Source organism: Metopolophium dirhodum, chromosome 1 (assembly GCF_019925205.1).
Source record: "Metopolophium dirhodum isolate CAU chromosome 1, ASM1992520v1, whole genome shotgun sequence".
Lineage (NCBI taxonomy): Eukaryota > Metazoa > Arthropoda > Insecta > Hemiptera > Aphididae > Metopolophium > Metopolophium dirhodum.
Window position 1 is genome coordinate 138,753,759 of NC_083560.1, and position 25,193 is coordinate 138,778,951.

Sequence of the window (25,193 nt, forward strand, 5' to 3'; positions counted from 1 at the left end):
GACAAACTATTGTTTTGTAAGGATTTTTCTCAGCTTTCAGCAGATATACAACACTTGTATTCTCACCTCCCGGAAGATACCAGGAATCGAAGAAAACCGCAGCGCCACGGCACCCGTATTTCGTGATTAAAATCGTGAAATGAGTAGACAAACTATCGTTTTGTAATGAATTTTCTCTGCTTGCAGCCGATATACAACACTTGTTTTCGCAACTTCTGGAAAACACCAGCAATCGAAGAAAACCGCAGCGCCACGTTACCGTCTGTCGTGATTAAAATCGTGAAAAGAGTTGGCAAACTATCGTTTTGTAAGGAATTTTCTCAGCTTTCAGCCGATATACAACAATTGTTTTCTCACCTCCCGAAAAACACAAGCAATCGAAGGAAACCGCAGTGCCACAGCACCCGTTTGTCGTGATTAAAATCGTGAAATGAGTGGACAAACCATCGTTTTGTAATGAATTTTCTCTGCTTTCAGCCGATATACAACTCTTGTTTTCGCAACTCCCGGAAAACACCAGCAATTGAAGAAAACCGCAGCGCCACGTTACCGTTATCGCGAGCGAATACCATAAAATATATTTTATATGATATTTTTCAAGGAAGTTCTTCAACTAGATTTGTGGTCTACTTATATTTTATTTATTTTACAATAGTAATTGTTTAGGTATATAATTACTAAGGTATGGTATTGAAAACGAATCAATAGCCCGAAATGCATTCCAAAAAACCATAAAGGAGAAAATCGAACCAGCGGGATTGTTTATTCATAAGAATAAACCCTATTTCGCAGCAAGTCGGGTTAATAGGTAAAAACTGTATCTTGGAGATAAAGTGTCCTCCGAGCATAAAAGAATATACTCCAGAAGAGGCAGTACATAAAAAAAAATAAAGTACATGATATCCGATGGTGACAAAATTACTTTAAAAAAAAACTGATAATTATTATAATCAAGTTTAAGCACAACTCAACATTACAGAAAGGAACTACTGTTATTTTGTTGTTTGGACTCCAAAAGGTAATAGTATAAGACAATTGTTTTCGTAGAATCTAAAATATTATAATTTATACGTTCGATTTTAAACGTGTTTATTTTAGGTTTTATAGTAGACAAGATATCCAAAGATGTCAAATTTTGGACATAAAAATTGAACCATTTGTCACAACATTTTACATGGAATCGTTACTGCCTGAAATCATTGACCCAAGATTTGATAGAGGACTACCAATAAGGTCCGGTATACGGACAAAGAAGCTCTAACTAAATAAAGGTATATTTATGTAGCAATATAATATAATACAAGCAATTGTTTTTTTAAAGACTTACTGTTGTCAATATATAATTTATAATGATTATGTTTTTGAATAAAACTATGAACTAGGTACATTACACAAAAATTATTGTTGAACTGTTTAGTGATAAAACTAAATAATTGCGCGTTCGGGGAACTTACCACACCAATGATCAGTTACTACACACACACTCACACAGCAATTCCCAATGAATATAACATATTGCCTATACACAACCCCTAAAAAACCAGTCCACTTTCAACCACCTTAATATATTATATATTAATTTGTTTCTGAAAAAGTCGTGTAGTAGTTGCTCATAATATTACTCATATCACCTTCATTACTACACGTCTACATCCATCTGATGGGTCTATTGTTGAAGATGCTGATGATAGTGGATGTAGTGAATTTGAGAGATTGGTTAGGTTTTTTGGGTTTTGGGAGTCGAAAACACTCTGCGAGCCTTTAATTTTAAAGTTTTTTTTTTTTTTTTTTATTTGACATTAACGATCTATACACAATTGCACAATAAGTTTGTAAGATGAGGGTAATAATATAACATGAATGGTGTGATTTAGCAGCCACCCATTAGTGACTCTTGGCTATTGGTTAATTAGGTTTTTTTTTTTATATATATAACTTTTCCTTCCTACTGTGGGACGTTAGACATTGAAGTTTTGTAAAAGGTCACGACGCCATTTTCTTTTCAATTTTCGGTTAGGATTCCCTGGAAGAGTAAGGATGGACAGATCTTTTATAAGAGGGTTTGGATGGTTTTGGAGACGTTTATGAAAACGTGTGTAGAAAAAGCGTGCTTCCTCATTTATTGTTTTCATATGGAGATCGTTATGTAGAGTATGGTTAGAAATATACGGCGGAGCGTTGGATAATCGTCGGAGTGATATATTTTGGAACGTTTGAATTCTGTTAGTGTTCGATTTTTTTGCTGCACCCCACAGTTGGAGTCCAAACGTCCAGATTGGTTTGAGTAGCGCTTTGTAGATTATTAGTTTGGTGTTTAGAGTGGAGTATTTATTTCTAATTAGCAGAGGTCTGAGCATACGTAAGCGATTGTTTAGGGTTAGTCGTTTGGTTTGAAGATGTTTCTTCCATGTTAGTCTTTTGTCAAGGAATAGTCCTAGATATTTGACTGTGTCGGATGTGGGAATTGGTACATCGTCGAGTGTAATGTTTGGACATATTCCTTGTTTAAGAGTGAATGTTGTGGTAATAGATTTGTTTTGATTCATTTTTACTCGCCATTTTTCATACCAATCGAATAAGTGGTTAAGATGTTCTTGTAAGTTGGATGAGGCAATTAAAGGATCTTCATTTATGGATAAGATGACTTTGTCATCGGCATAGTCCGCTACAATAGTTTGTTGCATGGTGAGTTGGTCTGCTACATAGATGTTCAACAGAAAGGGGGAAAGTATACCACCTTGTGGTACACCCGCTTTAATTGGTGCGATTTCCGATGTCGACGAATTAAATTGGACTTGGAAATATCTGTCAGTTAAATAAGATTTAATTAATAGGTATAATGAGGAGGGGAGAAATTTTTCAAGTTTAAATTGAAGGCCTTCATGCCAAACCCGATCGAACGCTTGTGCAACATCTAGAAAAACACACGAGCAATAAAGCTTTTTTTCAAGGGATGTAAAAATAACATCAACAACTCGGTGTAATTGATGTATGGTGCTATGTGAGTTGTGGAACCCGAACTGGGTATTTGGAAGTATGTTGTTAGTGATAATATGAGGTATTAGGCGTCTTAAAATAAGTATTTCTAAAACTTTAGAAAGGAATGGTAAGAGACTTATAGGTCTGAATGAGGTTGGGGTATCGAGTGGTTTATCAGGTTTAGAAAAAAGAACTATTTTAGAGAATTTCCATAATATTGGAAAATATGAAAGTCTGAGAGTAGCGTTAAAAATATATGTTATTAGTATTATGGCTTTTTTGGGAAGGCACCGAGCTACTTCGGCCGTAATTAAATCAAAGCCGGATGACTTTTTTAGTGAATATTTTTTGATGGTCTGTTTAACTTCATTTGGGGTGAAATATTTTTCAGGCCGACTGATTGACGATGGTAGGCTTAGATAGTTGTTTCCCTCATCCGTGTTTTCATGTGTAAGGATATCATGATGAGGTTGGAATGTTTCGTGAAGATGAGCTTTAAAAACTTCGACCTTATCAATGTCAGAGAAGGCAAATTAATTATCTGGTTTCTTAAGTGGGACTGAGGGGCATTTATATTGAAGTATTTTTTTTGTTTCACGCCGTAAGCTTCTGTCAACAGAGGAGAGTAAGGTTAGTTTTTGTTCGTATATGTCAGATTTGTTTTTAGCCAAATATTTTTTTAGTGAATTTGCTAATATGCACTTTTATATGAAGGTAACCGAGTGATTTGATAACGCGTTCTTGCTCTACGCTTTTCGACTATTAATGAACGGACTTGGTCGGAAACAAATGGGTGTTTGTGTGCTGAGTTCATTGAGGTGTTTAGGGAGTTTGACATAGAAGCCGCTGATTGGATAAGCGATGTTAAATTATTAACTGCATCGTCAATTTCGTCAGCAGATTTTAATCTTATTTTTAGGTTAATTTCTTCGTCTATGATGTTATGAAATTTAAAGCGATCAGTCGATGCTGTAAAAAGTTTGGGACTAGTCGTTCGTGTTTGTGGAGTGGCATCAATATTTAGAATAACAGACGAGTGATCGGAGTTTAGATCCAGACTATTATTAATTGAATAGTATAAGTTGCTAGGAATTTTTGTGACGAAGATCTCTAAAACGTCAGGTTTTTACCTATCTGAGGTTGGCCAATATGTTGGCCCAGGAGGTGTGAGAATTTTGTATTTTTTCATATTGGTGGAATTATAGAGCAAGTTTCCACGAGGGTTGGTGACTCGGGACCCCCAGCTTTGGTGTTTCGCGTTATAATCACCATCGATAATAAAGTTATTAGCTGTTGAGTCAAAATAGTCAGCAAGGTTAACACTAGTTAAATTGTGCCTAGGTGGGCTATAGATTGCAGAGATAACAACAGGGATATAATTTATTGTAATTGAGATAGCACATGGTTGGAAATGGTTTTGAGAGTAGTTGGGAAGTGAATAGTATTTAAGATTGTGTTTTATGAGTATGGCTGCTCCACCAAGAGCTGTGCCATCGGGATGGTTGGATTTGATTAGGCTGTAACTAGGAATAGATGTAGGAATGCTTTGTGAAATGGGATTCGGAAATTAGAACGATGTCAATGCGTTTATCGAATAGCACATTCTTCAGTTGATTAACGTGGTTTTTTAGACCATTTGCATTGAATAATATAATTACTAATGAATTTTTAGTGAATGAATTATTCATTTTGATTATTTAGAAGGGAAGTAATTACTTTATTTTAAAGTAAAAATTGTTTTTTAGATGCCTTCTTTACCAGCCGAGTGGACAATTATTTCCGAAAGATTTGAACAGTTGTGGAATTACCCTAATTGTATCGGATCGATGGATGGAAAACACGTTGTTATACAGTCTCCCATTAAAAGTGGGAACGAATATTTCAACTACAAGTCTTTCTTCAGCATTGTTTCATTTGCATTGGTTGACGCGGATTACAATTTTCTTTTTGTTGATGTCGGATGCCAAGGCAGAATATCTGACAGAGGTGTTTTCAAAAATAGTATGTTACATAAAAAAATACAATCGGGAAATATGAATTTACCACCACCAAAATCTTTGCCCGGAAAAAATAAGGAGATTCTTGTATTGACAAATATTATAATGAAACCATACTCAGGAGTACACAATATTTGATCCAAAGAAAGAGTATTTAATAATAGGTTAAGTCGGGCACGCAGAACAGTCGAGAATGCTTTTAAAATATCATCCGCAGTTTTTCGTGTTCTGAGAAAGCCATTATTATTGGAACCAGAAAAAGCGGAGTTGGTGGTAATAGCAATTGTGTACTTACACAACTTCTTAAGGAAAAGTAAATCATCCCGAAATATATACAGTGTGTACTGTGTTGAGCGCTTCTGTGATATCAAGATGTCTTTCAATCTGCGATCTTCAGATACTGAATGTCCAATTTTTGGGACACCACAACCGTTATCGGTTGTAATGCTGCCTACCTACGAGGATATCATGAAACATTTTTTATTTATCACTAATGAGATGAAAAAAACATGCAAGAAGAGCCCTTCAATGAAGTTGATCCGGGGAAAAATTGTTAAAAACGTAGTTGAAATATGGGCTAAAGCTTCGATTCCTACTGTGTCCGTTCAACGTGTTGAATCGATGTTTTCGACGTTTTACGAAAAGTATAAAAATGCTAAGAAAAGTATTGGATCTAAAGCTCATACAACTGTGAACAAAAAGGATAAAAGTAAAACAGCGTTGCTTGAAATGGCGCAACAGTTATTTGATATAGCTGCATGTAAGTGCCCTGAACCGAAATTTTGCAAGTGTCCGACTTTTAAGAAGATTCCGTTTCTTGAATTCAAATTTATGGAAGATCAGCGAACCGTTCGTAAAATGGGAATCGGAGGAGTTGATCAAAAAGAAACAAAAAATATGAGAGACAAAGAGGAGCGGAAAATTAAACGGATCGCTCGGTCAAAAAGTCTACAAACTATTAAAAATATTCAAGGTGAATCTACATCAATTTTTTCTCCTGAATCGGAATCAGGTCAAGACTCAGATAGTGAAACGGACGAATGGTGTCCCCAAAAACGCTCATTATCATTGGAATCGAGTTACTATAATTGCAAAAAACTTAAAAACGCATCTGTAGCAGCTGATCGTTTTGGAGTGTCCAGCGGCGCGGCAGCAGCAATTATATCTGGAGCTCTGCAGGATTATAAGCTGGTCACTGGCAGTGATTCCAGTTTGCTTGTTGATAAAAGTAAACTTAATAGACAGAGGTCAAAGATAAGAACTGAAAAACGAGAAGAAGCGTCAATATCACTCCAGACTAACACAGTGACAGCAATATATTTTGATGGGAAACAGGATGAGACTAAAACCGTTGATAAAACCGGAGATAAAAGTCGCACAATCAGTAAAATTTAAGCGCACATATCTGTGTTATCCCAACCAAACGACGAATAAATATACGCATTTAACGCCGGCTGGTGGAACAGGGGAACAAATCGCAAGTGTTTTATTTGAATATTTGCAGAACCTACCTGCATTGGATTTGCGCGCCGTTGGATGTGACGGAACCAACGTCAACACAGGTTGGAAGGCAGGAGCAATCGCATTACTAGAGAAAAAATTAGGATATCCAGTGCAAAGGTTCATTTGCTTGCTTCATGGCAATGAACTTCCCCTTCGACATATGTTTCAAAATATTGATGGATCAACGACTGGGCCAACATCTTTCAGCGGCCCCATCGGAAAATCGCTTGTGCGCTGCTTAAGTCTTCAGGTAGTACAATTTCAAAAAATCGATGTGGAAATTCCAAATTTTGATTCGAAACTTTTGAGCACAGATCAAAAGTACTTAATTGATATTGCCCACGTAATCAAGTCTGGTCATTGCCCAGACAATTTGGCATCGAGGGATCCTGGACCGCTAAACCATTCGCGCTGGGTGACAACGGGTAACAGACTAATGAGAGTTTATATTGGAACAATGAATCCATCTGTTGAGTTAGTTACCTTAGTAGAGTTTGTCATGAAAGTATATGTACCGATGTGGTTTACCATTAGAAAAGAGCCCTCGTGTACTAATGGAAGCAGACACATGATGAAGCAAATAACACTCTCGTCGTACTTACCAACAAAATACAAGGTCATCGTTCAACAAGTAATACAGCAAAATGCTTACTTTCTGCATCCAGAAAATGTTTTAATTTGTATAGTAACTGATAACGATCCTGAGATCCGAAAACGGGGATTGGAATTAGTGTTGTTAAGCAGGGAGACCGCCAAAAAAGAAGGAAAAATTCGTCCATTCCGTGTTCCAAAAATAAATTTTGAAGCGACGCACTACTCGGAACTCATAAGTTGGGATGAAATCGATTTAACTACTCCACCTGTGATGAACAACTTTTCTACATCAGAACTTGCGGATTATTTCAATCAGAATGAACTGCCTCAATTGCCAATTTTAGACTATCCATGCCATACACAAAGCGTTGAGCGTATTGTTCAAGAAGTTAGCAAAGCTTCTAAGATGGTTTGCGTATTTGAAGCACGCGATGGCCTAATTCTGAGTAAAATAAGTCATAGGAAGCTCATGCCCAGTCTTCGCACTAAGGCAGATTACAAGATTTCTACGGAAGAAAAATCCATTGTGTAAAGTGCAAGTATATTAATTTTTTAATTGTCTTATGCCTATTACGCTTTTTTGGTAGGGAGGAAGGGGAGGGTGGGTGGGACTCGATGTGCAGCCACCTCCCCGTGGTGAGTCCTGGGTAGTTCAGAAAATAACTAGCCAAGAGCTGCACCTTTTGTTTCGAATTCTAACTGACTAAAACATAAGGGTTCGACAATTCACGAACACCCCCTCTCCTCCCGCCAATTAAAACGTTTTTTCAGATCCGCGACCTGAAGACAATGACCGATTTAAATTTTTTAAAAAGTTTGGTGTTCAGGAGCTTATTGGGCATCTTTTTAGTACTAAGGAAAATCGAATTTGACAAAAAACAGAATATCACTACCCCCTAATATACACTCCACCAGGATCATTAGATAGCGAATTAGAAGGCGAAATTATACAAGGAAGTTGGAGACAGGAAGATACGCCTTTATCGTCACTCCATAATATTAGAATCATTCCTTGGAGACCCCCAATCAACGCTCAGGAAATAAGAGAAGAATATGCAAATTATTTTTAATCCCACATACAAACACAGATAATATTCTTACCATCAAGTATCATAATAGGTCAATTTACTCTAATTTTTAAACTAACGTAGTTAAACGTGATCTGCTGAACATAAAATTGTTACGCACTTGTAAGACGGAGACAACAAATATCTTTGTAGCGTCCTCTTAATGTTATGTACTTATTATTAAAATAAAAGAAGTTTCTAAACAATGATCTTGAATATTATTCTATATTATTTACATTATTAATTTGAATAGGTAATGATTTAATTATTTGCGTTGCTATTGAAATGTGTTTATTTAAATAAACGGTTTTATATAAAAAAAAATATTGATTTACTTGTTTCAGATATTTGGTTGCAGGATGTAGTTTTTTTGCTTTGTCACATATATTCATGAGAGGAAACAATACAATTGGAATAATAGTGAAAGAGTGCAGTGAATCTATCTGGAAAATTCTTCAACCTACATATATGCCTGTTCCAAATGAAGAAACATGGAAATCGATAGCAAAACGATACTACTAATTATGAGACCTGTCCAATTGTATTAGTTCCGTAAATGGCAAGCATTGTGTTATTAAAAAATTTGACAACACAAGTTCACTTCATTACAATTATAAAAGTTTTTTTTCCGTGGTGCTCGTGGCATGCGCGGACGCCGATGGAATTTTTACGACCGTTGATGTAGGAGAAGCAGGCAGGTTTAGTGATGGTGCCGTTTTTAAAGCTTCTATACTTGATAAACTTCATATCCCAAAACCAACACTAATGCCTAATGATGCTTTTGATTTTCCTTTGTACATGGTAGGAGATGAAGCATTTCCACTCAAAGTAAATCTCATGCGGCCGTATCCTAAGTGAGTTCTCGACAGTGAAAAACGAATATTCAACTATAGAATGTCACGTGGACGAAAAAGCGTCAAATGCGCATTTGGAATGTTAGCGTCAAAATTTGAAATATTTCATAGACCAATAATGTGTCATGAAGACACTGCAATCAAAGTTATAAAAGCAGCATGTATTCTACACAATTTCATTAAATTGATCGAGGGTTATTTTTCAGTTCCCCAAATCAGTAAAAATCAGGAAAATCAATGTACAAATCGAAAGGCGTCACAATCAAACAATAACCATTGTAGTAATAAATCTGCAGAAGAAGTAAGAGATTATTTGAAAATATATTTTTTGAAACCAGAAAATGCATTGCCTTGGCATGAAAATTACACTTTATAAATGTATTAACATGATAAAAAGCACTCCCGAGTATTTTAATAATTTTTTCTATAGATGTGCAAATTGATTATTTCTTTAATATAAAATATACCTGATAATTTAAATTCTTTTCCAATTGAATTCCACGCATTTTCAGTCACGTTTCTTTTACTGTAATCATCCCGAGTGGAATCATAAATACATGGATATTGTTTAACGTATTTTACAAATTTTATGTTCAACGCGGCTTCATCACTCATTTAATTTAATAAGAGAAAAATTGAAAATGAGGTAACACAAATGTAATAATGTGTATTGAATTTATTTAATTTTATTTATTAATATTGAAAAAACTGTATAATAATAAATGAATAATTAAAATAAATAAAATGAATAATAAAAAAACATATTACGAATAGCTCGTTTGCCCAACACTGTCAATAAATATCGACCGGCAACACGACGGTCGTGTCGCTGTCAATGCGTGTTGCTACAAGTTCGCAACAAGAAACTTTGTGTTGCTTCGGTGTGAGAATATTCATTAATTTCTACGTGATTTATCAAATGCCAATATTATTGCTTATTGCCGATTGTTAGTGCTTATTGCTCCGGTGTGAGAGCCACCTAACATATTATGCAAATAGCACAAAAGTGGTGACACGAGACTACGAGAGTCATGACACATGAGATATTTCCAATCGTCAATAAAAATAAAATCTCCAAAGTATCTATAATATCCATACAACGTATATTATTAATTATTATTAACGATACGATGCCACGGATACGGTCTAAATATAATAATCAATAGAAATAATGTTGTCATATATAACATCATAATTATAGAAAAATAATATTATTATTTAGTCAGTGCCCAATGTCCCTTATGCTGTATGGGCCCCAGTACAACTTGCTCTTTCACATGGTACCATTGAAAACACCACTGCTAGGTTTTTACAGTACTGCTATAGCAGTATTATTCAAAAACTGGCATTACCAAATAAAAATATTGCTGTAGCAGTACTTTTGTGTGGCTGTCCGTCAATGTGTTGATATAATATAATATTATTACTTATCAGTGTTGGAAAGTACATGAGTAAAAGTAATCAGATTCTTTTTAAGTTCCAACTCAAACACGTATTTTAAATAATTTCTACTTTTCTAGTATCTGTATTTGTAGTTTGTACTTGAGTCTTGAATACTTTTAAAAAGTATCTTTTACAACACAAAATTATATATTAATAAGAATTGAAATAAATAAGTATACAAATTTAAATTCTTACCTTTTCCCAGTCCCAAGTTGCTATTTTTTATTTTGGCCTTTTCTCGGCGAAATGAACTTTGTAAACTATGCATTTTATTTTTTATCTCTTCCACATCTTTATTCAATTTTCTCAAAATTAAACACCACGCATCGTGTTTCGCATTTATTGAAAAATACGATGGATTTTGTGGATCCCATAGTACTTCATTTAGTCGAAATTCTTCGATTAATTCGAAACTTAATTCACTGGGCCAGTCAATTTTAAATAATTATTCTCACTGGCATACGACGCACAACATAAAACCAAAATAACGGTCCACGTGGTGTTTCTTTGAGCAAGACCAAAATACCGACAGTAATCGGCTCGACATTCGACCTATTCGGCGAACGTTAACGAATAAATCCGAATGCTCACGCACACGTCTACACGCTCGCACGATGGGTCTCACGCAAACATGGGTGAGCATTCTTCACTTTTAGGCTGGGGCCACACGAGCGTACAAAATGCGTTGATACGCACGTACTTTTTGACGCGCGTTGTAGGACTACATTATCGGTTATGGGAGCAGACACACGAGTAACGCGCGTTAAAAATAACGCACGTTAATACGGACGTCAAATTTTATCGACGTATTATCTCTTCGACGCACGTCCAACGGACGTCGAACATATCAACGCCAAAATTAAATTTGTATTGTTTTTAAATATGAACGTCAACTGCGTGGTCACACGGGCGCACTTTTGTATACGCAGTACGCACGTTATATCCTATCCAGACGTTTTTGACCCACTCGTCCACGTGTAATATTATAATATACAAAAATAATTATAATTAGTATTATTATTATAAGCACTAAAATAATTATTATGGCAGCAAATGTTGACTGCGAGATTTTAATAAATGAGGTGCAAAAAAGGCCATTGTTGTGGAACACTGCAGACGAAAACTACAAAGACAAAACGAAAAAAAATACGGCATGGAGGGAGATTGCCTTAAGTATCATTAGCAAGTTTCAAGAAAAAAATAACTCTGAACAAAAAGTAATTTGTAAGTATTTTATTTTATTTTATTATTTATATAATACAATATAATACATCGGTACACAATTCGAAAATACGTTAATTCTTTTATAAATTAAGTTTTTGATTATATTTTACCCATCTGCCATTCCAATTGTCCTTCTTCACTTACAAAATAATTAGATAACGCATCACGATAACGGTTAAGACTTCGAGGTACCAAATAGTTTTCAACAATGCTAAGTTCTTCAAAGCCACTGATTGCTAGTGTATCGTCAAACTTGAACCCATCCCGGTCACGAACAAAATTATGTAAAACGCAACAACATTTAACAATATCGACTGCGAAATCTACGTGTACATCGATCGGTCTGTGAAATATACGCCACTTATTAGAAAGAATGCAAAATGTACACTCTACGTATCGTCTTGCGCGTGATAGACGATAGTTAAATATTTTTTTTCGAACTGGGAAATGAGTACCAGAGTAGGGTCGAAGTAAGTGCTTGTCCAGACCAAATGCTTCGTCTCCAACAAACGCGTATGGTAATGAAATATCAACTCCTGGTACTGTTGTTGATGCAGGTATATTCAAATTATTTTTTTTCAAATTTTCCCAAAGTGCCGAGTTTTTAAAGATAGTTGAATCTGAATATTTTCCATAAGATCCAACATCTACATAAATGAACTTGTAGTTTTCGTCGGCAATAGCTAGCAGTCCAATGGAAAAGTAATGCTTATAATTCATATATAATGAACCACTTCTTTCCGGTTTTATGATTCGGATATGTTTTCCATCAACAGCACCTAAGCAGTTTGGAAAATTTGCTCTTTCATTGAATTCTTTGGCAATTTTAAGCCACATACCCTGATCAGGGATGGGAATGCATATTTCTTTTAATCTGTTCCAAATACTTTTGCATACTTTTCTGACGACTTCACTTGCAGTACTTCTCCCAATCCGATAGTTATAATGCAGTTCTTTAAAACTGCACCCTGAAGCGAGGTATCTGGTGTATAAAATAACATAAAAAAATCAAATAATTTAAAAACTAATTAAAACAATTTAATAATAATTTAAAACCAAATAAACAAAAATATCCACTTAATAACCATTATGTGAAAAAAGTAAACTTATTTTTATTTTTTATTTTAGTGCAAGATATAACTTCGAAATGGCGTACAATTCGAGATAATTATACGCGAAACTTGAAAAAACAAGATGAATGTAATAGATCTGGTTCGGCGGCTAAAAAAATTAGACAGTACGTCTATGGTGAACAGTTATCATTCCTGAGAAAAACTAAGGAGTTACGTAATACTGATTCTAGTTATGCAACAACTGAAGACGATGGAGTAGACAATTTTGATGAAATTGAGCATGATTCAGTGACTTGTGTTGACGATGGTATAAATAACAGCAACATAGATATGGAAATCACAGCAACATCTTCAAACGAAAAATCCACAAGTAAAAGAAAAAAACCCAATGTGGAACATGCATTAATCGACTTTATGGAAAGCCACAAAGCATCAAAGAAAACCTCTGACAACGATGAGGATTTAGCTTTTTTTTATTCATTACTACCATCGGTTAAATCTTTAACTATGGATCAGAAATTTGAATTTAGAATGCAAACAATGCAGCTCCTACAAAATTTAAAAACGCCAGAACATAGTCAATTTTATAATACTTCATCTACAACTTTCAATAAAACACCCGCAAATTTCCGTCCAACATCATCTTCGTCTGCTTTGTCTTATTACTCTCAATTCTCCAGTGATGAGTTGTCAAACGAATATACAACTATGGAAAATGTTAGTTATTTAAATCCCAGTTCATAATTATATTTTTTTACGCAATATTATTTAAAAAAGTAAAATATTATAATATGTATACCTATTAATTATAAATATATATATATATCAATATACATTGACTAATAAAGTAACTTAATAAAAAATAAAATACCGGAATAATAACTTATTTTTATAAGAGTAAATTTTACTACAAAAATACCTACATACCTCAAAGTTATCACCAACATTTCTTCGGGCTGTATGGCTAATCGCATATTGGTATTTTGTAACTGAATATCATTTTTGATGCACAGTAAAAGTTCATCAAATGATCTTACAGACATGCGGAAGTAGTTAAAAAATTTTGACGAATCTTCTCGAAGTTTATTGTACAACTTCACGTAATGACCATTTGTATATCGTTCACAATTTATTGGATGAACCCAATGTTCCCTTTTAGTCCGTTTTTTGTTTTAGGTATAAATAGGTTAAAGAACTGAAGGAAAAAACTTCATCTGGGTCCATATTTAAAAAAAACTTTGTGAAAATAGTACGCAAAACGTCTTTACAACTTTACAACCAAGTAGATAGTAGATACTAGATACAAAATCAATGATAACACATTTTTAACGGACGTCATATTGACGCTCGTGTGCCCGCTCTAGTGCGCGCGTTAAATAGTACGTCCGTCGCAACGCGCGTACTTAGTGCGTCCGTTGTGTAAGATTTTATTTACTAATATTTAATTAATATGATAAGTTTTTATACTAATTAAAATAATTAGATTTTTTCAAACCATGGCAATTTTTCTTCGTCACTCATAAAATAATAAGATAGAGCATCACGAATCAAATTTGTATTTCGATTTATTCCTGAATTAACTAAAACATCAAATTCTTCAAATCCATTTATAGTTAGTGTATCATTAAAACTAAATCCATCCCGATTTTTTTTAATGATCAAGGTTCATTAAGTTAATAGATCTATGGCTGTAAGCTGTAACCACGAATAATCATATTTGGTGAAATCGGCCCTAACTTTCTTTAGATTTTAATTTTTTAACTGAGTTAAAAAATAGCATTAACTTGCCAAGCCTTGCGTTTAATTAGTATTAATTTTCATTTTTCTTTTGTTAGGTTTTTCTGTTGTACGCAAATCGTTTATTCTGCGTAAAACCCTGACATAGTGGTTAGAACCGGTATAGGATATCGAATTTGTATGCTAAAAATCAGCATGTTATTTCACTGGACAGGATATAATTTGTAATAGTACCTACTGGCTATTTGAAAATAAATAACCTCATATTGGTCACTATAGAAGCAAACTATACGATACCATATAATAATCTTATACATTTTTATGATCAGAACAAATTAAAATTCTACGGGAAGTTATAATTAATTTTAAAATTTTATTACACTTAAGCAACAATGACTAATAATAATCAATTTGAAAAGCTGTTGCTCGAGGCGTGGGAACGGTGCACGGACGACGAAACTTTGCGCGAGTCAGCCACGTACAAATGTGCAAGACAGATGTTGGCAAAATTGACGTGCTCCGGTCGACGAAACAATGAAGAATTATGTCAACTTAAATCGTTGATCAGTGCGCTGAGAGCCGGTAATGAAGTCTGCTGTCCCAAAGAGAAATTTGGTGGAGAAGAAGCATGTTGCCGTTTGGAAGTCGTTGAGTTGTGTTGCCCAGAGGAACAGCGGCCAAACGAAACTTGTGAGCGTTCAAATGACGATGAAATGTGTGGGATATCCTTATCCAAGACTACAGAAAAACCTGAACAGGTTATATACCCGCAGTTGCCCTTTCCAGACACTGATGCCGATTGCATACTGAAGTCGTCCTTGGTGACTGTAGAAGACAACGTCGGTCTGCAACAGTTCTTTCGGGACGTGGCTGTGAACACTTGTGATCGCGGTGATTTACTAATGCGTGTCACGCGAGACGTGTTGACAGACTTTCGGTTTTTTGTCGACAGCGTCTTCAGCAACCGCGTGACACAGATTGGCATGGTGCTTGCGCGTGAGCACATGTCTATCCGCGACCGGTACGCGGAGCTCGAGTCCCGGACATTAAACCGGGCGCAGTTGTCAGTGTTTCACGTCAAGGAAGTGATGCCTACATTTGACTGGCAGCGGTATTCATCGGAACCAGGCTACATCAAGTCTGTGGTGGTGTCGAGTTGTCTGCAAAACGCTCGGGCAGAAGATACGGATGAAGATGCTCGGGGGAAGGGGCTGCTTTACCAACTTAACTGGCTCCGGTCCGAAAATGACAGAGCCGACAGCGAGAACCACTGTCTGCATGAACAGCACGCCAAGCTGACGGCTGAACTTTCCACAATAAATGGCAACATATCATCAGTTCAGTGCCGGGCGGCCAACGACATAGCGTGTCTGTCAGAACAGCTGGAGAAACTTCGATCAAAGTCTTGTGAACAGATGGCAATTATAGACAAGCTTATGGAGGATATACAAATATCCATTCAAAATTCAAAAAAAGGGACAAAGGCGGCAGTGACAACGCGACGTTGTATTTGATTTAATCGTGACTCTGTAACTGCAGCGATTCAACCAAATAGATTTTACGCTACCTACTGCAGCATGTGAAGCTTTTCAGAAAGTAGCTAAAATATAGGGAATTACCTACAACTATTATTGTATATGTACAATATTATGGATTATGATTTGATTATGCATACCAATATTATAATATACAGCCTAGTAATTCACTTTTATTTTAGATATTGAAAAATGATAATATTAAATTTAGACAGCATGCCTCGTCACCCAGCCCTAAACTTTGTCATGTCCGCTTTGAGCTTAATCATGATACACGTTTGCTAAAATCATATCGCCTCTGTAAATATACGTTTCTATGGTGCCAGTTTGGCTGGAAGCTTGTCATTCCGTTCGTTCAAAAAGGTGGTCCCCTCAGTTTATCTTTATCTTTTTGGTACAGAGTTCAAATAATTTAATTGTAACAGTAGTCTCAGTGTTCATGGACACCGTCCATTAATGAGTGCTGAATGCACAGCAGCAGAATCAATTCGAACTTATTTGCTAACCAGAACTATATTGATCTGAGTCAACCAGTAGCTAAAATAGTCGACGAAAATAAATGGAAGCCCATAAGAACGTCGCATTAGAAATTTCCAGGCTGCTTACTTGCGTGTATATATGCATAGCTACTAATTTAACTTAATAACAATAATCTTGCTTAGCACACACTCAAATTTTTCAATTTTTTTATTCTAAAGCTTACATGGCTATATTAAACGTTTTAAACATGAGAGTGGAAAAAAAAAATTGATGGTAAGACTTAGTTTTAAAGTTATCTAACTATTTTATATTATTCAAATACTAATAGAAACTTAAATGTTCATAATTTGAACTTTAATTTTAAATAGAAATAATACAATGCTCAAAAAGTCTTTATTTTAAAGTTTGTTGAGTTTTATACTGTTATTATTTAATATTAGGTATTCTTTTTAAATTATTTTATTCAATAGTAGTTAAAAAATGTAATTGTTAAATTAAATTATTATTCACTGATATTTATTACTATGGTGATTCTGATGGCTCATCAATAAACATGCTTAATAAAGATACGACTGATTTCGAAAGGTACCCAAATGATCCAGCTCTAGTTAACGATTCTCAAATAACCAGTGAATATTTGACATATATGATTTCGATTGGACCATGCCAACCTTTAGCTTCAAATATGCCAGGTAATTATTCCCTTAAGGCCAAAAGGAAGCAAAATAATAATGTCCGATCTTATAACGACAGTTATTATTTTAAAATGAACACGAATCGTCTAAAGATCATTTAAACTCTGTAATAATAGGACATTCCATGTATGTTAAGAATAGTCGAGTTGATATAAATGATGTTAGACTAATTTCAAATACAAATGTAGCCGAAAATAGAAAAACAGTAGAAGTTATAATTGAAATAATTATTTACCCTGTAAGACAAAATATTCCGTTACGAGGAAATGATGAAAGTGTTACTTCCTTGAATCAAAGAAACTTTTTGCAACTCGTTAAGTTATTAGCCCATTATCATCCTATACTTTCTCATCATATCGATGACTACACAGCAATACCTCGTAACTCGATTTTACCAAATTGTTCAGGAGGAGCGAAAAACTGTGACACGTATTTGTCAATTATAAATAATTTTTACTTTATTCTTCTTTTACAATTATTCTTCATCGTTAAATAATAAAAGAAATCAAAATTTTGATATTATTGTGTAAATAATTTGACTTACGAGTTCTTGATTTCATTAAATTGACTTACGAGTTCTTGATTTCATTAAATTGACTTACGAGTTTTAGATTATAAGTAAATTTTACTTACGAGTTTTTGTGAAGTAAAATTTTAGAAAAATAGATTAATACTAAGATATAATTTATAATAAATTAAACTTTAAAATAATAATTTATTTTTAAAATACTTGCATAATAACACATTACAATACCTATTACCTATAGATACTGTGAGAAAATGGAGTTTTTTACGACTCCAAAAACCACCCACAAACTGAGGGGAACACTCTGTTCGTGACCTACGAGCAACACCGCGTGTAAATCCGATGATTGACGTCGGTGGAGCTCGTAGGCTTTGATACACGCAGTGATAAGTTGAAAGTCACAGATTTAAAAAAAAAATAATGTTCATAAATATGAGTATAAATTCAGGTGACACTAATTAATAACTGTATAATAGAATAAGAAGCGTAGTTTACGGTAATCACGAGGTTTTATATTTTAGGTTTTACAAATAATATTTTTAAATAATAATAATGGCAATAACAAAATAATAACAAGTTCACACAGGTGAATAATAATATAGAAATTTGATTTATAATCATGGGACAATTGGGCAACATGGCAGGTGTGGGAAACAAAAATGAATATAAGAAAGAAAACTGTCACAAGACATCATAATGATTTTATGTGTTCTCCTTTTTAGTTATAATAAGAATAATAAAAACAACTCCTGGCCCACGGGAGACAACACACCGCATTACTCGTGGTGGTACTCACAGGGTTACCGGAAGGGTACGTGTATCGTATTTTTGACAGTAATAATTACAATCATGATCGCCAAGGTGGCGTAAAGCTTGCGACAGCTTACTAAGGGAATGAACGGGAGACTTGCGTCTTGTGACGCCTATACATTGTGCTTACAGGGGAGAAAGAAATTATACGTTACAATCCATGAGGTATGGTCGACTGGTTGTTGAGATGTGGATTGACGTTCCGATGATATGGGTGGGTTGGCGAACTGCCACCGGCACGCACGAGGCCGGCACGACCCACCTGGTCGTCGGAAACGTGTATCCGCATTGTGAAGCAGGAAGAAACAAACGTCCGTATAATAATGGTCACCACGGCTATTACAGGACGATCACTCATAAAATCATATGAAAAACAGTCTGATACTTCCTGCGCATCAAGAAACAAAAGACCAAATGTGTGTCGTAACCATTTGCCGATTTGCCGATTTCGGAATTGTTTTCTTTATATTCAATTGATAAACCAAGAGATTGTATTTTTTTCCCCAAAAATTATTCAAATGAAATATAATATAAATAATTAAATATAAATAATTATATTACTTTCTGGCTAAACTTCAGTAACTGCATTTATAATACCTTTTTCGTAATCGATAGTCACATTCAAACACATTTGGATTTTCACGTTTACTGGTAATTAATTGTGCAGACATTGCTGTAGCTTATATTGGTTAAAACACATCAAACACTATCCACTTATTGGTGATCACTAGTCACTACTCAGTACTCAATACCGTAATATATCTAACAAATCGAACAAACTATTGCAGTATGATATCAGATGTCGGATTAGATAATATAATCTATATTTATAAAATAATATTTTCTACGTAGATAAAGACGAATACAGGTATAAAAATTAAAAACCCACCATATAAGTTATTACATACCATAATATAGACTATTATATCTCAATATAAACCATAGGTTCATCGTAATAAGTGTTATGATAGAATTATATTTTTTGACTTATTTTGTCGGTACACTAATATCATAACTATTACTTATATAATAAGTAATAACTGGAAAAAATATTATTATTTAACTCTATAGTGTGTATCTATACAATATATTATAGTGACTTAAAAAAATTTGTAAAATTATTAAATCTTTACGTAAGGGTTCCCAAACTTTAAAATTCTATAATTATAATTGGCGGAAAAAAGAATGACGTTTTTTTTAATTTGGCGGAAAACTTAAAGGTCATTTTTGGCGGAAACCGGTGACACCCAGATAATATCTATAATATTATCATGGTTCATAATAACATGATGATATGCAAGTATACCTATTACCAGGTTATCATGAAGCGCATGAAAATACGTTGAGTAGATAAACGGTTAGGTTATATTGTTATAAACTTGTTAGATTATAAGAAATAATTGAATTGTGCTAAATACTTTAAATGATTTAATCAAATCGTTTAAAGTATTTGATCATGATCTTGAATCGTTAATGTTAATAAACTTTTACTTTTTAATATTTCACATTTTTAAGTGCTTACATTTTAATAATCCACTTTTTTATAAATAAAGTTCAACTACAAAGTTCTTGTACCTATGCATTTTTTTTAATGTCAATTGGATACTTTGTGGGTAGGTACATATTATTATGTATAAATTGTAGGTAAGTTTTACTAGTTGGTAGTTTCTACAATTAAATAAATGATCTTACATCGTTCAACGTTAAGCTCTCCAATTTGGTTTCTTATGTTCAGGAATATAAGACACATTTCTTAAAAGCTCTTCTATATCATAATTGCCAAGCTCTACTAGTCCCTACACATTTCTGATAGTTGTAGAACACCTGTTATTGTTTGCCGAATAGGTCGCCTGTCTTACTTATGAAGTATGAATTAATCTATTTACAGTTACTACTTTTTTATTCAAACTAATCCAAAAATTAAAGTGGCCAATATGTTTACAATTATAATAAATCACGAATGAACATTAGTGTATGTATGATTAAGCAGTAAATAATCATATACCTACTGTCCATTTACTGCCCTTCTTAAATCATTTCTTGACCTCCCCTATGTTCGAAAGTGACTTAAGAATATTAACCAGTTTAAATTTGATTACTAAATTATTTAATTTTAATGAATTTTAGATTTAAACTAACCATAGAACTGATAGAGGGATGGATGTTGACCCATCAATCTTATCAGTTAACTATGATAGGATTCAATATAATTATTTGTCCTATATTGCAGGCTATAAACAGAGAATCTATGTGGAGTCACTGTGTCGATCCAGTGCCGTTGAAAATACTGCATAGTGTAATTCTACTTCAATATGGTACTCAGTTACTATAGGGTGTCTCAAAAGGAACACCGGATTTGAGAAGGCCGCCATTTTTGTTTTTTTTTTGTTGGCTGCGCTGGTTTTGATAGTTTTGTTATCTGTTATCATTGAGGTTTTGTGTTGAAAAGGGGTTTCGTGGTTCTTAGTCATTGTTTATGTTGTATCGCAATGGAAATGTACAGTAAAGAACAGCGTATTTTAATAGTGAAAACTCACTACCAGAATGGTGAACATTACGCAGTGACTGTACGAAAACTACGCACTATTCTTGGACATCATAATGCACCAAACGAATCAACTGATCGTCGGTTGATTAAGAAATTTGAAGAAAGTGGTTCTACACAAGACAAAAAAATCCATGGACGCCCTCGAAGTGGCCGAAGTGAGGCGAATGTTAATGTTGTCCACTGGCGTCGCTTAGCCCATCATGGTGATTGACGACCACGGTTCAAGATGAAAAACAAAACGATGTTGAAAAACTCGTACTGTGGCCACGTGTGTGTGGTAGGCAGAAAATTGTAGCCAACAAAAGGTCCGAGAGACGTGAACTTTGAGCTACGTCAGCTCAGTTCAGCGGTCGCGAAAAGAAAAAAGGAATGTATTTTTTTTCTAGTGGCATAACGACCCGGAATCGTCGAGTCGGCGAATCTTGATATTGTTGGTGGAGAATGTTGTATGGAACGAGTCACCAGTGTCGGTAGATGCGGGGATTTTTAATATAACAAAATTATGGGGAGTCACAGATTGCCGTGTCGATGTATGCCGACGGACGCGACGGACACGCCCGGCAAACAGCGACGAACTGTTGACAACTGGACACTGCAGATTGTGGGGGTCGGGGGACAGGTGTTGCATAACAATTGCATGTTCACTGAATGTGAGTAGCGCGTTGCACTAATAGCGGGGAGGATTTTCATTCACGTTATACCTACATACTACCATGACTATAATAATAAAAAAGATGCTCAGACTAAATAATAATACAATGAAAGCAAAAATTCTGTTACGTTACATTACCCCCCCCCCCCCCCAACATGTTGTTAAATTTCCCACCTCGATTGGGACTGACAACCACTTGTTGTAAGAGAAACAGTGACAGAATTTGGGGGTTATGGTCATAAGTAAAAGGGGGATTGACAATTTAGTTGGAGATATTATAATGATTATCAATTTAATAATAATAAATTCTGGTTTGCAACCATAAATGAAAAATAATAAAAACTTTGAGTTAATAAAGAAATAGTTAAGGTATAGGCATCATAACAATAATAATAATAATAATAATAAACTGCAACACGATCAATGTAATAATATATAAAACCTAAGTAGGATGAAAAAGACAGTTCCAAAACCTGAACCTGCAGGCGTTTCCCTATACCGCCTTGCTGAACCCTGACACCCGGTTCCAGACCCTCTGCTGATTCCGCCGCCTTGCTGAACCCTCCACACCCTCCGCAGCTTATCGTTCACGTGCGCGAGATACCCCCCGCCCTCGCCGCTACCCCTTCCCATATGGCCGCCACCCGGGGAAAATAATTTAAAGATTTTTTTTTCCCGGACTGGGATTCGAACCCGGATCTGTTGGCTGATGAGCGATCACCGTACCACTGCGCCACCCCGTTACATATACTTATCATTAATAACTAGCTTTATTTAACTTGTAACAAAATATGTCGCCAACGTGCATGACTTATATCTGCGTTATCATATCTGCGTTATCATATCTGCGTTATCATATCTGCGTTATCATATCTACGTTATCACATATACCCTTATTTTGTAATAAAATATACCGCGAACGAGTGTATATCAGTTATCATATCTACGTTATCACGTCATATATCCTTAACTTGTAATAAAATATACCGAAAACGAGTGTATATCAGTTATCATATCTACGTTATCACATATACCCTTATTTTGTAATAATAATATACCGCCAACGTGCATGACTTATATCTGCGTTATCATATCTACGTTATCACATTACTTTAACTGTAATATTGTTCTTCCCCTATCGAACTTGTAATAATATACCGTGAACAAGCGTATATCAGTTATCATATCTACGTTATCACATATACCCTTAACTTGTAATAATATACCGCCAACGTGCATGACTTATATCTGCGTTATCATATCTGCGTTATCATATCTACGTTATCACATTACTTTAATATATATGTAATATTGTTCTTCCCCTATCGAACTTGTAATAATATACAGCCAACGAATGTATATCAGTTATCATATCTGTGTTATCATATCTACGTTATCGCATTATTTTAATATATATGTAATATTGTTCTCCACTTTAAATATAATATTCCCAACCAGTTAGACATCGAAGTTAATCACACGAGACTTAATATAACATTAACCAATCGATCGTATAATATTGGTTACGTACATAATCGTCTATACTACTGACTTGGTAGATGGTTATATCCTGTATATATATATTATAGTTTTAAATATTTTAGTTTATATATTACTTATAGAAAAAAAGGTCTGAAAAAATCTTTTGTTATCCGTAGGGATACGGATTCATGGAATCTATACAACAGATGTCCAAACATCGTATACGGTATAGATCCCTATGATTGGGGGTGAGTGGTGGTGAGGAATGTTAGGTCCAGATGATAGGACGAGCGGTGGCGGGGGATGTCATCTCCTAGTGTGTCTGTAAGGGAAGGTCGGTTAGTACGATTCACACTGTTGTATTACAACGTACGTAATTTACTCCATTTTAATTTGCCGTATTAATTTTTGTCGTGCGTTTATTTAAAAATGTTTAAATGCGAGCAATGCCCTTTGGTATTCATGTACGAAACTAATTTGATGGTTCACCGAAAAACGCATATAAATTTTTTTAAATGCGATCAATGTACTTCGGAATTCACGGCGAAACGTAATTTAACTGCTCACCGAAAAACGCATGAAGGTGTCCGTTTCCCGTGTACTAGATGTTCCATTACATTCAGTTACAAGACCAGCTTCAAAAAACATTTGAAAAATGTTCATGGTAAGTATTTCTGTTTTACACTTTAAATATTTATTTATATACATATTTTTTTACTAGGTGTTATACAAGCCCCGATTCGGCAAAGAAATATTCGAATCATGCCGCAAACAACCACCCCCGATAATGTTCATGGTAAGTATTTCTGTTTTACACTTAAAATATTTATTTATATTATATTTTTTACTAGGTATCATGCAGCAAGGAAATATACAGATCGCACCACATATAGTCGTTCCTGATATTCCAGCAGGTTCGTCATGTGTACGAGATACCAAGGTAAACGGTCCACCAGTGATACCAACCCTAAATGATGCCGCGACAGACTGTCCGGTGGAACCATCCGTCCGAAATGATAAACGGGACGGGTACAGTTTTCCCGATTTTGATAACAATTGATAACAGCGAACTTGATAAGAAAAAAAAAATAATGCTTATGCCAACCTACAAAAGTTAGAAAAAATCCCAATTCCCGCGGCGTTGACCAGCGAATAAATCAAAAATATAAAAATCTTTTTCATATGATTGAAAAAATGTATAGCGAGAAATTTTGCCTTCTATAAAATAAAACCCTGTTTAGTTAGCTTTTAATCGGTGAAGTTAGGTTTTTATCATTTATTGATCAATGATCATAATATTATATAATATTCATATTTTAAATTTAAATTTTAATACTTTTAACTTTATACTTTATACCAATACTTTAACCTCTATTCTATGCTTTATACTTCACACTTTCACAGTAGGTACATACTCACGATTACTAGTATTATAATTTAAATTTTTGGAGTTAAATGCAGCTTTAATATTAGTGAAAGTATACTTACTGTGCTATAAGAAATAAATTTAATATATAATAATATGTTAAATGTGCCAAACAAACCTAACTATATTTATTGAAAAGGTATGAATGTATGATGCCTATAATTATTCTCAGATTTAAATACTACTTTGGATATTATTGTAGTAAATTTTTAGTAGATATTCATAATATAAATTTAATTTGATTATTTTTAACTTTACAATTCCACAATTCATATTGGCGCAAGAAACTAATCTATTTATTTATATAATATTTAGAAACAAAAATAAAAATTCATATTTGTTGTTACTTATTAGTTATTACTTATATCTATATGTTTATAGTTTTTTAAATACTTTGTAAATATAATTATTTTTTGGGACAAGTATTTCAGTAGGTAATAGGTATATTCAATGATTATTACTAACACTTCTGTTTTTATTGAAGATAAACTAAACTTGTTATAGGTATTATGTAACTAAATGGCAGATCGCTACATGCAATAGGAAGTTTCTTCACAGTTTTATTAAA

General features: G+C 34.4%; 1 pseudogene; it reads right to left on the reverse strand.

Annotated features, from left to right (window-relative positions):
• Nucleotides 1-11,760: 11,760 nt before the first annotated feature.
• LOC132932718 (uncharacterized) lies at nt 11,761-13,958 on the reverse strand (annotated as a pseudogene).
• Nucleotides 13,959-25,193: the final 11,235 nt, after the last annotated feature.